Source organism: Echinops telfairi, unplaced genomic scaffold, assembly GCF_000313985.2.
Source record: "Echinops telfairi isolate 266 unplaced genomic scaffold, ASM31398v2 ScPeMD7_1;HRSCAF=3_0, whole genome shotgun sequence".
NCBI lineage: Eukaryota > Metazoa > Chordata > Mammalia > Afrosoricida > Tenrecidae > Echinops > Echinops telfairi.
In genome coordinates this window covers 57,298,489-57,312,605 of record NW_022103896.1, presented here as the reverse complement: position 1 = coordinate 57,312,605, position 14,117 = coordinate 57,298,489, and the positions used below count along the sequence as shown (strand labels likewise).

The 14,117-nt window shown below is 41.6% G+C and overlaps 1 pseudogene; it reads right to left on the bottom strand.

The window, feature by feature from the left end:
* Positions 1 to 5,200: 5,200 nt before the first annotated feature.
* On the bottom strand, positions 5,201 to 6,183 carry LOC101639358 (annotated as a pseudogene).
* Between the last annotated feature and the right edge of the window lie 7,934 nt (positions 6,184 to 14,117).

Genomic DNA, 14,117 nt, shown 5'->3' with positions numbered 1-14,117 from the left:
ATGGATTGCGATAACAGTTGTATGAGCCCCTAATAAAATGTTTTAAAAAAATCAAAAAAAAAAAATGTGGGGTGGTATTCAGCCTGTCAACCAGGTCACAGACTGATGGTGCCTCCTTGTGGGTGGGGCCTTCTCAGAAGGCGGGGAAACTCCCCTTCTCTCTCTGCCTTCACCTGTTGGCTGACCCTGATTGCCTCCAGAACCCTATGATGTATCCACCGCCATTGGATACACAAGACTGCCCCTGCTAACCTGTGATCTTCCTGCATTCTGCATCATTGCATGTGGCTGCATGAGTCTGAAGAGGGGCTTATGGACTAGTATTGGGCTTATGGACTTGAATTGAACTGGGCTGGGATGACTTCTTGATATATAATTACTCCTGATATAAAGCTATTCCTTAAACATATATGATTATCACTGGATTTGTTTCTCTAGTCAACCCCAGCCTAACACATTACCATTTCCCCCCTTATTTAAACCAAATTTCCATTTATATAAACCTACATTATAGTATCCATTTTCAGGACAGTCACCTGCTCACTTATTAAGGGACTTGAAAATCGGAGATGAGGATTTATTCAATCTTTTAGGAAAATTATTGAAGAAATGTTGCTTAACATATTCTTCATTTATAAAGTGAAGATTCAAAACCTTACATGAACTTATTGATGACACATATTACAAAGAATTGTAATATAATAAGACATTTTAAATCACAAAGCACTATTTATGGTTCAGTAAACCATAAAGAGAATTTATGATAATGCTCATTGTGCAAGCTCTATATGGCAGCTTTTAAATATGTGACCTTGTTTAGGAGCAAACTATATGCCTAACACTTCCCAAATAAAGACTATGCTCAAATAAATATTGTTGCCAGACTTTAGAAATGATTCAACATGTTATGAAATAAGCACATTTAGAAAATCAGAGTTGTTACAAATTGAGGATGAGATTGCTCAAAAGGCAATGCTACTTTCAAAGTTATGTCTTTTAAAACCATTATGCTCAATTTTCTTTTTCTTTGTGACATCCAGAAACAGAGACATACCTAGTTACAAAGAATTTTGTTTTGTTCTGTTTTTTAAAAAAAGGGGCACAAAGTATAAGGAATTAGCATTCAGCTTTATCTTTAAAGTGAATTTCTGGGACTACTGTACTGTGGCACTTATCAAGCAAACAAACAAAAAACAAACAAACAAAAAGCACTCACTGCTTTCAGGCTGATTCAGATTCATAGAAACCTTATATGATAGTGCAGACCTGTCCTTGTGGGTGTCTGCCACTGTAACTCTTTTCTTTTTTTAATCATTTTATTACGGGCTCATACAACTCTTATCACAATCCATACATACATCAATTGTGTAAAGCACGTTTGTACATTCATTGCCCTCATCATTCTCAAAACATTTCCTCTCCACTTAAGCCCCCGGCATCAGCTCCTCATTTTTTCCCCTCCCTCCCTGCTCCCTCCTCCCTCATGAACCCTTAATAATTTATAAATTATTATTTTGTCATATCTTGCACTGTCCGACATCTCCCTTCACCCACTTTTCTGTTGTCCGTCCCCCAGGGAGGAGGTTATATGTAGATCCTTATAATTAGTTCCCCTTTTCCACCCAACCTCCCAGTATTGCTACTTTCGCCACTGGTCCTGGAGGGATCATCTGCCCTGGATTCCCTGTTTCCAGTTCCTATCCGTACCAGTGTGCATCCTCTGGTCTAGCCAGATTTGTAAGGTAGAATTGGGATCATGATAGTGGGTGGGGAGGAAGCATTTAGGAACTAGAGGAAAGTTATATGTTTCATCGTTGCTACACTGCACCCTGACTGGCTCACTTCCTCCCCACGACCCTTCTGTAAGGGGATGTACAGTTGCCTACTGATGGGCTTTGGGTCTGCACCCCACACTCTCCCTCATTGACAATGATATGATTTTTTGTTCTGATGATGCCTGATACCTCATCCCTTTGACATCTCGTGATCGCACAGGCTTGTGTGCTTCTTCCATGTGAGCTTTGTTGCTTCTCAGCTATTTGGCTGCTTGTTTACCTTCAAGCCTTTAAGACCCCAGACACTATATCTTTTGATAGCCGGACATCATCAGCTATCTTTGCCACATTTGCTTATGCAGCCATTTGTCTTCAGCGATTGTATCAGGGAGGTGAGCATAGAGTGATATGATTTTTGTTCTTTGATGCCTGATAACTGATCCTTTTGGCACCTCATGAGCACGCAGGCTGGTGTGCTTCTTCCATGTGAGCTTTGTTGCTTCTGAGCTAGATGGCCGCTTGTTTACCTTCAACTTTTAAGACCCCAGACACTATATCTTTTGATAGCTGGGCACCATCAGATTTCTTCACCACATTTGCGTATGCACCTGCTTTTGACACTGTACAGAAAATTGTCAAGCTGTATAAATTCTAACCACCACCCCTGTCAAAGGTCAGCAGTTCAAAACCACCAGCAGCTCTGTGGGGGAAACACTGGGTTTACTACTCCCATAAAGAGTTAGTTTCAGAAACACACAGGGGCAATTCTACCGTGTCCTATAGGGTTGCTATGAGCCGGTTTCAACTCAACAGTGAGTTGGTGTACTAATAAAGTTCCCATCCATAGATTCTGACTCGTAGAGACCCCACATATATCAGAGGACAAGTGTACTCCTTAGGATTTCAATGGCTTAAGTAGGAATAGGCTGGTATGGGGAACTTCCCAGAAAGTAGATGGGTTGCAAGTAGGTTCAGAAAATAAAAATGAGAGGGTTGGGTGACACACTGGCATGCACATGCAATGGGTTAATGGAAATCATGATGATAAGCAATTGTTAGAATTTTAAAAGTTACTATATGTCAGACACCATTATAAGCCCTTTATCAGCAGAGGGGAGAAAGGCCCCTACAAGATGGATTGGCACCGTGGTTGCAGCAATGAACTCAGACAGAAGACCAACTATGAGTTGGAACCAACTCAATGACACATGGCAGCATCTGTTCATTCTTGTTTTCAGACATTTTTCTGAGTGTAACCCACAGTAAAATATATGTACTGTCGACATATCTTACAGATATTCACAAAACAGCACCTCTCAATCTTTCTGGATGGCCAACTGAGAAATAAAGCATAATGGGAAAGTCTGCTTTGGGAGAGGAAGTTCTGGGAGTATGAGCTTTCTTGGGAACATTATGACCCTTTGATGTCTCTGATGTAGATTTGAGATCAAAAGAATCATTTGACTATAAATAAAACCTGTCTGGACCGAGAAATGCAGTGGATAAAAGTAAAGCCATTGCACTGAGTGAAAGGTCCTGGCCAGACAAGCTAGAATTTAAAGAATACGGGGCTTAATTAGAAGCCCTGTGCAGTTCTTATTAATGGTCAAGGTGAGAAGCAGGCTCAAGGCACAGCCTGAGACATGGGGAAAACCAGGAGTTTTTCACATGACCACAAAAGAGAGGTGTTTGGTTGGTTTAACTGTAAGAAAGATGAATAATAAACTATATCAAACTCTTATTTAAAACCAACAAAAGGAATAACAGTCAAAATTCTAGCTGGGTTTTGAGATAGGTTCTTCTTAGGTGACCTCAGTAAAGTCTGTCTCAATGTTAGTGGTGCAATGGTTACATTTTGGGCTGGGATCTCCAAGGTCAGAAGTTCAAACCACCTGCCAATCCATGGGAAAAAAAGACAGAGCTTTGCACTCCTGTAAACAGTTACAGTCTCAGAAATGGACAGAGGCAATTCTACCCTCTCCTGTAGGGGCTGTATGAGTGGCATCTACTGATGGCAGTGAGTGAGTGAATGAGTGACACATTTAACCTATGATTAACTAGCATTCATAAGACAACATGGTTTTAAGATAATGTTTAAGGGCCCTCTCAAATTATGGCATGGCTGGCTAAGGTTCTATTTCTGTCACATTGTGCAAATATATGCTTTCATTATTGTCCCCAACTCACTACTTATTGAGTCACTTCTGCCTCCTAGAGACTAGAGGGCAAGCTAGAACAGAACTGCCCCTATGGGTTTCCAAGGTTGTCATTCTGTGTGGGACTGGAGTAGCTGGTGGCTTTGAACTGCTGACCTGTGGTTAGCCATGCAACACTTTATCCCTATGGTGATTGGCCCCCAGAATATGTAAATGACAACAGGACAAAACAAGAGCAGCACAACAAGACAGCTGTAAACTAAGAAGCTCTCCAATCGCCCCAAGAAACATTTCGTGGGGTTGGGGAATAAAGGGCTGGGGGCACTGTGAGTGGTGGTGAGGAGTGCAGCTGTCTTTCTCCAAGGCTATTCCTTCGGCTTCCTTGCTGTGCCCTGCAGATTGAGCGATGTCCCTGGGTGGCATGGCAATCAGAGGAGGCTGAAATAGGAGCTGATCCTCTTCCAGGGTCCACAAAGTTCAGGAGCCTGGGTAGGTGGTCAACTGAGTGGTGGCATCAGTTTTCAGAGCAGATTCAGGTGCAAATAAAAGGTGAAAAAAATGAAGGTCACCGTGTACAGAGAACATGTTTAACGAGGTTTGTCTGTAAAGAGAAGAAGCTTACATCAGTGTTTATAGGTTTAATTAAAGTCTAGAAAGTATTTCTTTTCCTAAACAATGAGGGCATCTCACCCATTTTAATGAGAGGAGAGGTGGAAATGGATGAGCTCTTTCAGGAAGACTCATGGATGTGCAGGAAGAGAGTTGATCACAGAGGGTACCTTCTAAAGATTTTTAGATTATCTGTGAAATGTGTGAAATGGAGGAGACCAGGTGCTATAGTGGATATGCACTGGGATGTGAGCCACTGGTCTGCAGTTTGAAACCATTAGCCGCTCTCCAGGAGAAAGACTGGGCTTTCTACCCACCGTACATAGTTACCATCTCAGGAACCCCCGGAGGGTGGCTATCAGTCAGCATGGACTCCATAGGAGCAAGTGAAATGGATGGTCAAAGACTTTCTGGAGGGTGATCAGAAGGACAACAGCTTAGCGAGTGCTGACTGGAGTAAACGAGCAGGATTCCAGGGCAGGACTGAGGGCCCTGTGGAGTTTATAATCATTCCATATGTTAGCTCTGCAGTGTGAAGACAGAAGGCAGATGATTAAATATATTCTCAGTTTGTCAGAGGTAAATCAAGGATAGTGGGGAAATTGTGTTCGACGCACTGAATGCTTCAGCCATGGAATCTAATGGGTAGACAGATTGGTATTACATAGGATGACTCCCATGTGCAAAACTCTGAGCCAGTTCCAAAGCTGCCAGGGCAGGACTAGCCACCCATTGCTGGAGAGGACATCCACACAGGCCTGGATGAGCCGGATTGCCTTACTAAGGATCTCCTCTGTGTCCGACTGCAGCTCGGCACTCAGCTGCATGCGCGACAGGTGAGCCTGCAGAAGCAGGTTGGTCTTGATGTGTGGGTCATTGAACTTAGGGTTGTTCAGCTTGTGAGGGACCTTCTGAGCCAACTGAGGCAGGAGGTTGTCTTCATGGTGCCGGATGGGAATGTTCTCATATTCCGCAGCATTAGAGATGATCTCAATCAGCCCACGCACCTTGGTCTTAGCATTCAGGGACATGCTAAAGAGCTCAATGGTGGTGTAGTTGATGTAATAGTAGGCCGCGATCATGCCCAGGTTCAGCGGTGCGACATCCATCTCATCCTCGATGCTGATGCACTTGGACTGCTTCAAGTCACTCAGGGTCTGCTCCATGAGCTCCGACAAGTGGTCAGACAAATGACGGTGGGAGATGCCCTGCAGGTTGTAGTAATTGGGGTTCTGAGTCTTGCGGCGGTACAAAAAGGTCCAGGTGAGGTAGTCCACAGCGTCCTGCTTGTTCTCAATGGTCTTGGTGACAATTTCTGCATTGAAGTGGTCATGAATACAGTGGTCCAGGTGAGACTCTAACTGGAAATGGCTCATACAGGAACTTTTTGAAGAAATCCTTTTTGGAGCCCTGACACATGATGACCCAGGGGCCCTCGTATCCTGCAGCGGGCGGTTGGCGTGGCCCACCATCTGAAGCACGTCGTAGATGGGGTAGTCCACGTACGCGTGAATCTTGCCATTGTAGTACTGGGTGTCCATGAGGATCACCAGGTGGGCAGCCACATTCATGCCCCAGCAGAGACTCCTCGAAGCTACTACCACCTGGATGGCCCCGGAGCGGAAGATGACTCCCATGTGCATTTTCTATTTTGGAACTCCTTTTGAGCTGGATCGTCCATTTCCTTTGACAGTGCAAAATTCAATGTGTCAATTAAAGATGGCTCAATCTTCTTTTTAAAATAGTGGTATGTTCTTTGCAGAGTAAATATTCCATTCATCCTAAATTCAAAATTATTTTCATGGACATTTCTCTCATTTCAAGGGTCACTGCCATCATTTGTTCCTTCCCAGATAACCTGCTGGTAGCATTTAACAGCAATTTGTCGTGGGTCAAGAACACTCCTTATTTCTCTCATTTTTTTTTCTTCTTGGCTGCTTCTCTGAAAAAAAGTTGAAAATGTTTATGCAATATCTTATCTGAACAATAATTACTATCCTATCAGACTATCTCCTTTTTCAATGTAGATTTTACTCTCCTTTTCCCAGAGGCAATTAGAAGAGAAATTGAGCAAGGAAAATAAATGGGAATAGTTTATATGTATATACATACATAACGTTCATATATATTGTAACACCGATGTTCTGGGGCTTATTTGTTCATCTTTCATCTCTCGATATAGACTTGGGTTCGAAAACGGTATGAGGAGTAGCTTAGTGAAAGCTGGCTAGATGTCCCTTCCTTCTCTTAACCCTTGTCCCTAATCTTTAGGGTAGAAACATTTGGAATTGTCCACATTACCGTCAGTAACAAACTCTGCTCTTTGTTGGAATTTACATAATGGAATTTGAAAGTGAGTTAAGCATGCCAGCCCTGGCCAGTATTGTCTTGTACTTTGGTCAATAGGACATATTGAAATGCATGCATCTTTAGGTAAATGGAACCTGCTAAAAGTGGTTTCTAGAGATCCCACCCTGCAAATGCATGAAAATGATAGATTCCTCTGTAATAAACAGCATGGGGGTGATGTCTGACCTCTTCTGGCTGCCCTATTGCCCAGAGGCAGGGGCCAGTCATGCCCCCTTGGTTCGTCCTTCTTCACTTACCTTGACACCATCCATTCTTCTCACGGTACTTTACTTCCATGCTGGGCTCAATAATGCTTCGCAATGGCCACACAGAACTCACAGACAATACTCAAAATTATGAGGGCTTATTGGCAACTTAATATTCACTCTGTCATCAAGTTAATTACAACTCATAGGACAGGGTACAATTATCCTTGTGGTTTTCTGAGACTGAAACTCTTCATTTGATTAGAAAGCCTGGTCTTTCTCTCATGGAGTGGCTGGTGGTTTCAACCAGCTGCCCTTGTGGTTTGCAGCCCACCATGCATCCCTCTATGCTACCAGGGCCCATTAGGGAAGTTAATCGATTATCACAAGTTATGATCACTAAACAGCAAGGATAGAACCATTGGTTCACAGAAATACTTCTCCTCAGCCAGCGACCAAGTCTCTCTCTCATCTTCATCCTCTCAGCTAGGCCATCATTTGGCCTCTACCTTTACCTCTACCAGGAAGCCCACCTGTTGCTGTCTCACAGCCCCCAAAATGCAGTGTTGCTCAGCTTGCTCTGTCCATGCCACAGTCTCTATGCCTCTGGTCTCAGCATCTGCCATTTCAGACAGAGATCTGGACATCTTCTCATGGTCCTGGGCTTCCACTCCTGCCCCTGCTTAAAAAGAAATGACTCATCCTTACAGCTAGGGAAGTGATAACTAACATTGATAATTCCTTCTATTACCAAACTAACTCACCACCATGCAGCTAAAGCTGACTCATAGTGACCATGTAGGACAGGGTAGAATTGCCCCTGTGGGTTTCCCAGATGGGAGCAGAAACCCTTATCTTTTTCTCTTGAACTGTTTGATAATCCCACCCAATCATTTGGTGGGGGTTAGAGAGAAATGGATAGAAGAACCCTATTAAGAAATCTCACTCTACCACTCTTGCAAGGAACCTGAAGAGAGAAACAAATGAAATTCCTGGCTAAATGTCAAATGTGAGAGTTTGAAATTTACTGTTTAATAGTGATTAGCTACTTAAGCACTGGTTTTAATTAGGCTTTGCTTCCATTCATAGAACTTGGTAGTGGTTGTTTCTGACACTTTCAAGACTTCCCTTAGTGGGTAGATATTAGGTATTATAAAACATATGTATATCTAGCACTGATTTCTTCAGTTCCCTTTTTCTCATAAAACAGTCTAGAATTGACACTGAACAACACTCCTTATTATGCAAAGTAATCTTTTAAAATATATATAAACCAGACTGATAGGATGAATTCACAGAGTTATCATGTGGTTTCTTTATTTACAATCATTAGAATTTATGCTGTTCTCAGAAATTATACCTTATTACATGGCTTATTTTTCTTTAATGCTAAAGGTGTTACCTAATTACACCATAATTAGATGTAATTCATCAAATAGAAATAAAGACAAAACCAGTAATCAGACACTCTATCTCCATTCATAGATATTCAGTGGAGGTGTATCCCGTAATTAGTTTACCAATGTTTACTCTAGAACAAGTAGAATAAAATTGTCATCAGCTTTCCTCTCATCATCCCACAGCACACTTGGAGTTCATTTGCATTCCTTTACAATGGAAGTCATTACTCTCATCACAGATCCACTGTTTTATAACCAGCCATGAAAATGAAGCACGTGAGCCAGATAGAGGTACGATGAATCTAATGTGGAATGAAAGAGTTGAAATTTTCTACTCTGTTGTTGGGGAGCAACAGATGGAGCTGACATGGTCTCTCTGACCAGTCCACTAGGAGAAAGGCTACTTCCACACGTCACAATGAGATACACTACCCAAGCCAGACTAGGAAAGGTGATGGCTCACAATGTTGGGAGATAGATTTGTTCATAATTGCATTGCTATGAGCATCTCTCGCTTTCCAGAAGGTGGAGGAAAGCTTGCGCGCGCGCGCGCGTGTGTGTGTGTGTGTGTGTGTGATAGGTAACTTTCCTTTTATCTCAAATCTATTGAGAGGGACTGCACAGAAACTCCTGGAGAAATAACTATGAGTTTTGGTGATTTGAGGCAGGAGATGTCTACCAAAGTAGATACGTAAGAATAGATCATATTTGGGGAAAAACTACATGTATTCCAATTACTAGTCAAAGGCATTTGAGCCCCATTCTGCTCATCAGACGACATTATTATATCCGTCTTTAGATAAACACTTTCAGCAGACATTGCTTAAACATGGAATCAGGCCACATTTGGTCACTGGTGATTGGGATTTGGAAGTTTGCAGCACAGAGGAAGGAAGAGGGGATCTAGAATGTGGCCCTGGCAAAAGAAACAAAATGAGATTGATAGAATTTTGCAACACCAATGGTTTCTCTTTTTATGTTTTTTTAAATATGAAATCTAAACTTTCACACATTTTAATATTTTATGTATTCATAAAATCAGCTTGAAATTTAAACTAGGAGTTTTAAACTTAAATTTTCAAAAATTAATCTTAAAAAATACCCTCATTTTCAAAATAAAATTAAACTACTTTTTAAAGTTTAAACTTAAACAAAATACTCAAAACTCTAAAATTAAAATTTCAGAATTCCTACTGAATCACATTTTAAATAAATGAAAACTTCAGTAAACTTTAAAGGTTCATGATGCCTCAACCGGAGCGGAACCATGGTTCTTTGGTAAAACGGTATTTGAGGGCTAGCACATATGATTTGTTGTGTGCGCCTTTGGTTGTAACACATCACAACTCTGCAAGGCATTGTGCTTCCTAGGCCATAATCCTTACCCCCAAACATTAGACTGTATGGATCATAGGAAACGATGATTTGTCTGTGGAAATTCCAGAACACTTTGCTTTTAGAACCTGTATATAAACCTTTGCACACAATAAGGGGATATCACATGTTTTAAAATCAGGAAATCTATATGCTGAGCAAATAATCAAAGAAGCCGTACTATACGATGAGGAACGCAGCATCAGGATTGGAGGGAGGTTTACTAGCAATGTGTGATATGTAAAGGACATGAGATTGCTTGCTGAAAGTGAAGAGGACTTGAAGCACTTAGTCACCAAAGACTTCAGTACAGACGACGCCTCAATATATATACATATAAATCCTCACAATCAAAGACCAATGACGTTTTCATTGCAAATCATTTTTCTCAGCAATATAAACGGTGACCATACATGTGGACTTTGAAAGATGGAGCCCACAGGAATCAAACTGACTACATCTGTGGAAAGAGAGGATGAAGTTCAATGTCATCAACCCTAACAAGCCCAAGAGTTTACTGTGGAACAGGTTGTCAACTGCTCATATTTAAGTTCAGATTGAATTGAAGAAAATTCAAACATGTCCACATGAGTCAATACGTAAACCTGAGTAACCCCACCTGAATTTAGAGAACCTCAAGCACAGCTTTGATGAGTTGAACACTATTCATAATGCATACGCATAACAAAAGATCATTTAAAAAAAACAGGAAAAAAAGAATATACCGACGTAGATGTCAGGAGACACTCTGAACCTAGCTCTTGAATGTAAACTAGCTGAACCACATGGAAGAAACAAGCAAAAGAACTGAGCAGAAATTTCAAAGGACAACTTAAAACAAAGTGGAATATTATAATAAAATGTGCAAAATCCTGGGGTTAGAAAGCCAAAAACAAAGGACATGCTCAGCGTGTCTCAAGGTGAAAGACTGGAAAGCTGAAGCCTTGAGTTACAATATTGAAGGCTTCCGCGGACAAAATATTGACAATGAAGCAAACATCAAGCTATGGAAGGAATATGCCAGGTAAGGTTTTTTCCTTTTTAATCAATTTATTGGGGGCTCGTACAACTCTTATCATAATCCATATATTCATCCATTGTGTCAAACACATTTGTACATTTGTTGCCATCATCATTTTCAAAATATTATCTTCCTACTTGAGCCCTTGGTATCAGCTTCTCATTTTTCCCCTCCCTTCCCCACCCTCCCTCCCTCCTTCCCTCATGAATCCTTGATAATTTATAAATTATTATTATTTTTTCATGTTTTACACTGACCGATGTCTCCCTTCACTCACTTTTCTGTTGTTCATCCCCCTGGGAAGGGGTTATAGATAGATCATTGTGATCATTTCCCCTTTTCTCCCCCCACCTTCCCCTTACCCTCCAGGTATGGCTACTCTCAATATTGGTCTTGAGGGATTCATATGTCCTGGATTCCATGTTTCCAGCTCTTAATGGCACCGGTGTCCATGCTCTGGTCTAGTCAGATTTGTAAGGTAGAATTGGGGTCATGAGAGTGGGAGGGAGGGAAGCATTAAAGAACTAGAGGAAAGTTGTATGTTTTATCCATGCTACACTGCACCCTGACTGGCTTGTCTCTTCCCTGCGGCCCTTCTGTAACGGATGTCCAGTTGCCTAGAGATGGGCTTTGGGTATCTACTCCACACGCCCCCTCATTCTCAATGATAGGATTCTTTGATGCCTAATATCTGAGTCTATCGATACCTCATGATCACACAGGCTGGTGTGCTTCTTCCATGTGGGCTTTGTTGCTTCTCAGTTAGATGGCTGCTTGTTTGTCTGCAGGCCTTTAAGACCCCAGACGCTATATCTTTTGTTAACCAGGCACGATCAGCTTTCTTCACCACATTTGCTTATGCATCCAATTTGTATTCAGCGATCGTGTAGGGAAGATGAGTATCATGGAATGCCAGGATAATAGAACAAAGTATTCTTGCTTTGAAGGAGTAATTGAGTAAAGTCCAATGTCCATCTGCTACCTTAATACTGAACCTATAAATACATGTACATAGGTTTATTTCTCCATCTTCATACATAAATATATTTACATATGTACAATGCCTGCATTTAGACCTCTATAAATGCCCTTTGCCTCCTAGTTCTTTTCTCTATTTTCTTGTACTTTCCTCTTGTCCCACGATCATGTTCAGCCTTCATTTGGGTTTCAATGAAACCACACCGAGGTGGGGTCAGGTAAGGTTATTATGGAAATCCATCTCACAGAGGATTTCTTTGTTTTTACTGAGGCTCTACCTTACCAACCACGATGTCCTTTTCTAGAAGAAAAACCACTCATTCAACTTCCTCCCAGTACCTCCGATTTATATTCCTTCTCCTTTCTAACCCTTCTGATAGTTGTCCTTGGGGGAAATGCTATCCTTTTGATCTCAAGTGGTTCCCTCATCTAATGAGTGCATACCAGCCCCGTGTACTTGTTCCCCTTCATAGACTTTTCTGTCGTTTGGTTGAAATGGAGTCACAGAAGTGAGTTCGACTCTAGGATTGAAGGGTATCTATCTAAAGACCATAGTCTTGGGGGTGCCCACCAGTCTGTACAAAGAGTGAATCTTGTCTTTTTATGGTCTTGAATTTTATTTCACGTTTCTCTTACTCTATCCAGGTTTTTCTAATGCAATCCATTTCAAAGAAGTTGGTAATGATAGGCAGGCAACCCCATAATTCTTCTGGTGTTGGGGCCTTGGAAGGTGAAGTTTGGTGGCCCATTAATCCATTGAACTGATTGTTTCCATGTAGCTTCAATTTTCATCGCTCTTCTTTCCTGCATGGGAGAGACCTATATTTGGACCCTAGATGGCTGATCACAAGCTTTTAAGACCACAGTCCCTGCTGACCAACGTAGGATGTGAAAACTTGTTATTGTAGCAGTTGACTTTTGTGTCCCTTAAGACTGTGATACTGAGTCCTAGGTCCACGAATACATTCTCTTAAGGTGACTGTCTATATCTGCTTTTTTGACAAGCAAATTCGTATCATCAGCATCATCATAGGTTGCTAATGATTCTCTTACTCCAGTTCTGGTCCTGTGTTCCTTTTCCTATAGTCCATCTTCTGGGAGGATTTTTTTCCTCATACAGATCGAATAAGTATGGTGCAAGGATGGCCCTACTGCACACTTTTTCCAATTCCAACTATGCACTGCCCACTTGTCCTGTTTGAGAATTGGGATTTCTAAGCTCTGTTGTTGTTAGGTGCCATGGCATAGATTCTGAGCACAACAGAAGGAAACACAGCCGGTCCTGTGCAGTTCTGGAAGTTGCTCCTGTGCTTGAGCTCCTTGTTGCAGCCACAATGTCAATCTGTCCTGTTGAGGGATCGCCTCTTTTTCACTGCCTCTCTGCCTCACCAAGCATGATGTGCTTCTTCCAGGGACTGGTCTCTCCTGACAACATGTCCAAAGTACGTAAGAAACAATTTGCCATCCCAACCTCTCTGCTCTTTTAAAGTTTGCGTAATGTCCCATTGTCCCACTTGTTCTAAGATATATCACTCTATACACATTTTTTCCAAAACTCAGAATGAACATAATTTGTTAGAAGCTTATCTCACTGCTCATAACATTCCTGTCTCCCAAACTGGAGTCAAAGTTAAAATATCCCAGTGTGGATCATCATGCATTCTATATCAGACTGTCTAGACAAGATAGAAATGTTCTCATAGGCAGTTTTGCAGAAAGGAAAAATACAGGTTTGTACAAATTGCTGGCTCAACCCTTTGTGGTATGATTACAAAATGAGAATGGTAGTTTGATTTCTTATATAATTTACACCAAGAAAAAATAGTGGGAGTGAAAGCCATTTTTGAAATCTGCTCTATAGGGCAGGAGTCTTGCCCTGGGCTCCTCCAGTTCTAGGATGAGAGCCGGCAACCTAATCTCCTCAAGCTCGCTTTCACTGCGTGTCAAGAAGCACTCCATTTTGCGGCTTATATTCGCGCCCCCCTCCGCCACCCCGCCCAGCACGCATCACTCTTCTCTGAACTCCCTCTGCTTTGAGTTATTTTAAATAAAGGTATTTACATTTTTCCTTGAGTGTGAAAATATTTGACCTCAATTGTTATTGGCTCCCTAGAAAAATACTCTCCCCTTGTCTTTTTATTTCTGTTCCTTTCGTTATATATAGTAGTAGTGCTTTGACACAGATCTTACACTGGTTATAAATGATCTCTAATGACATGAGTTCGGAAATGTTTAGAGGGGTGTGTGTG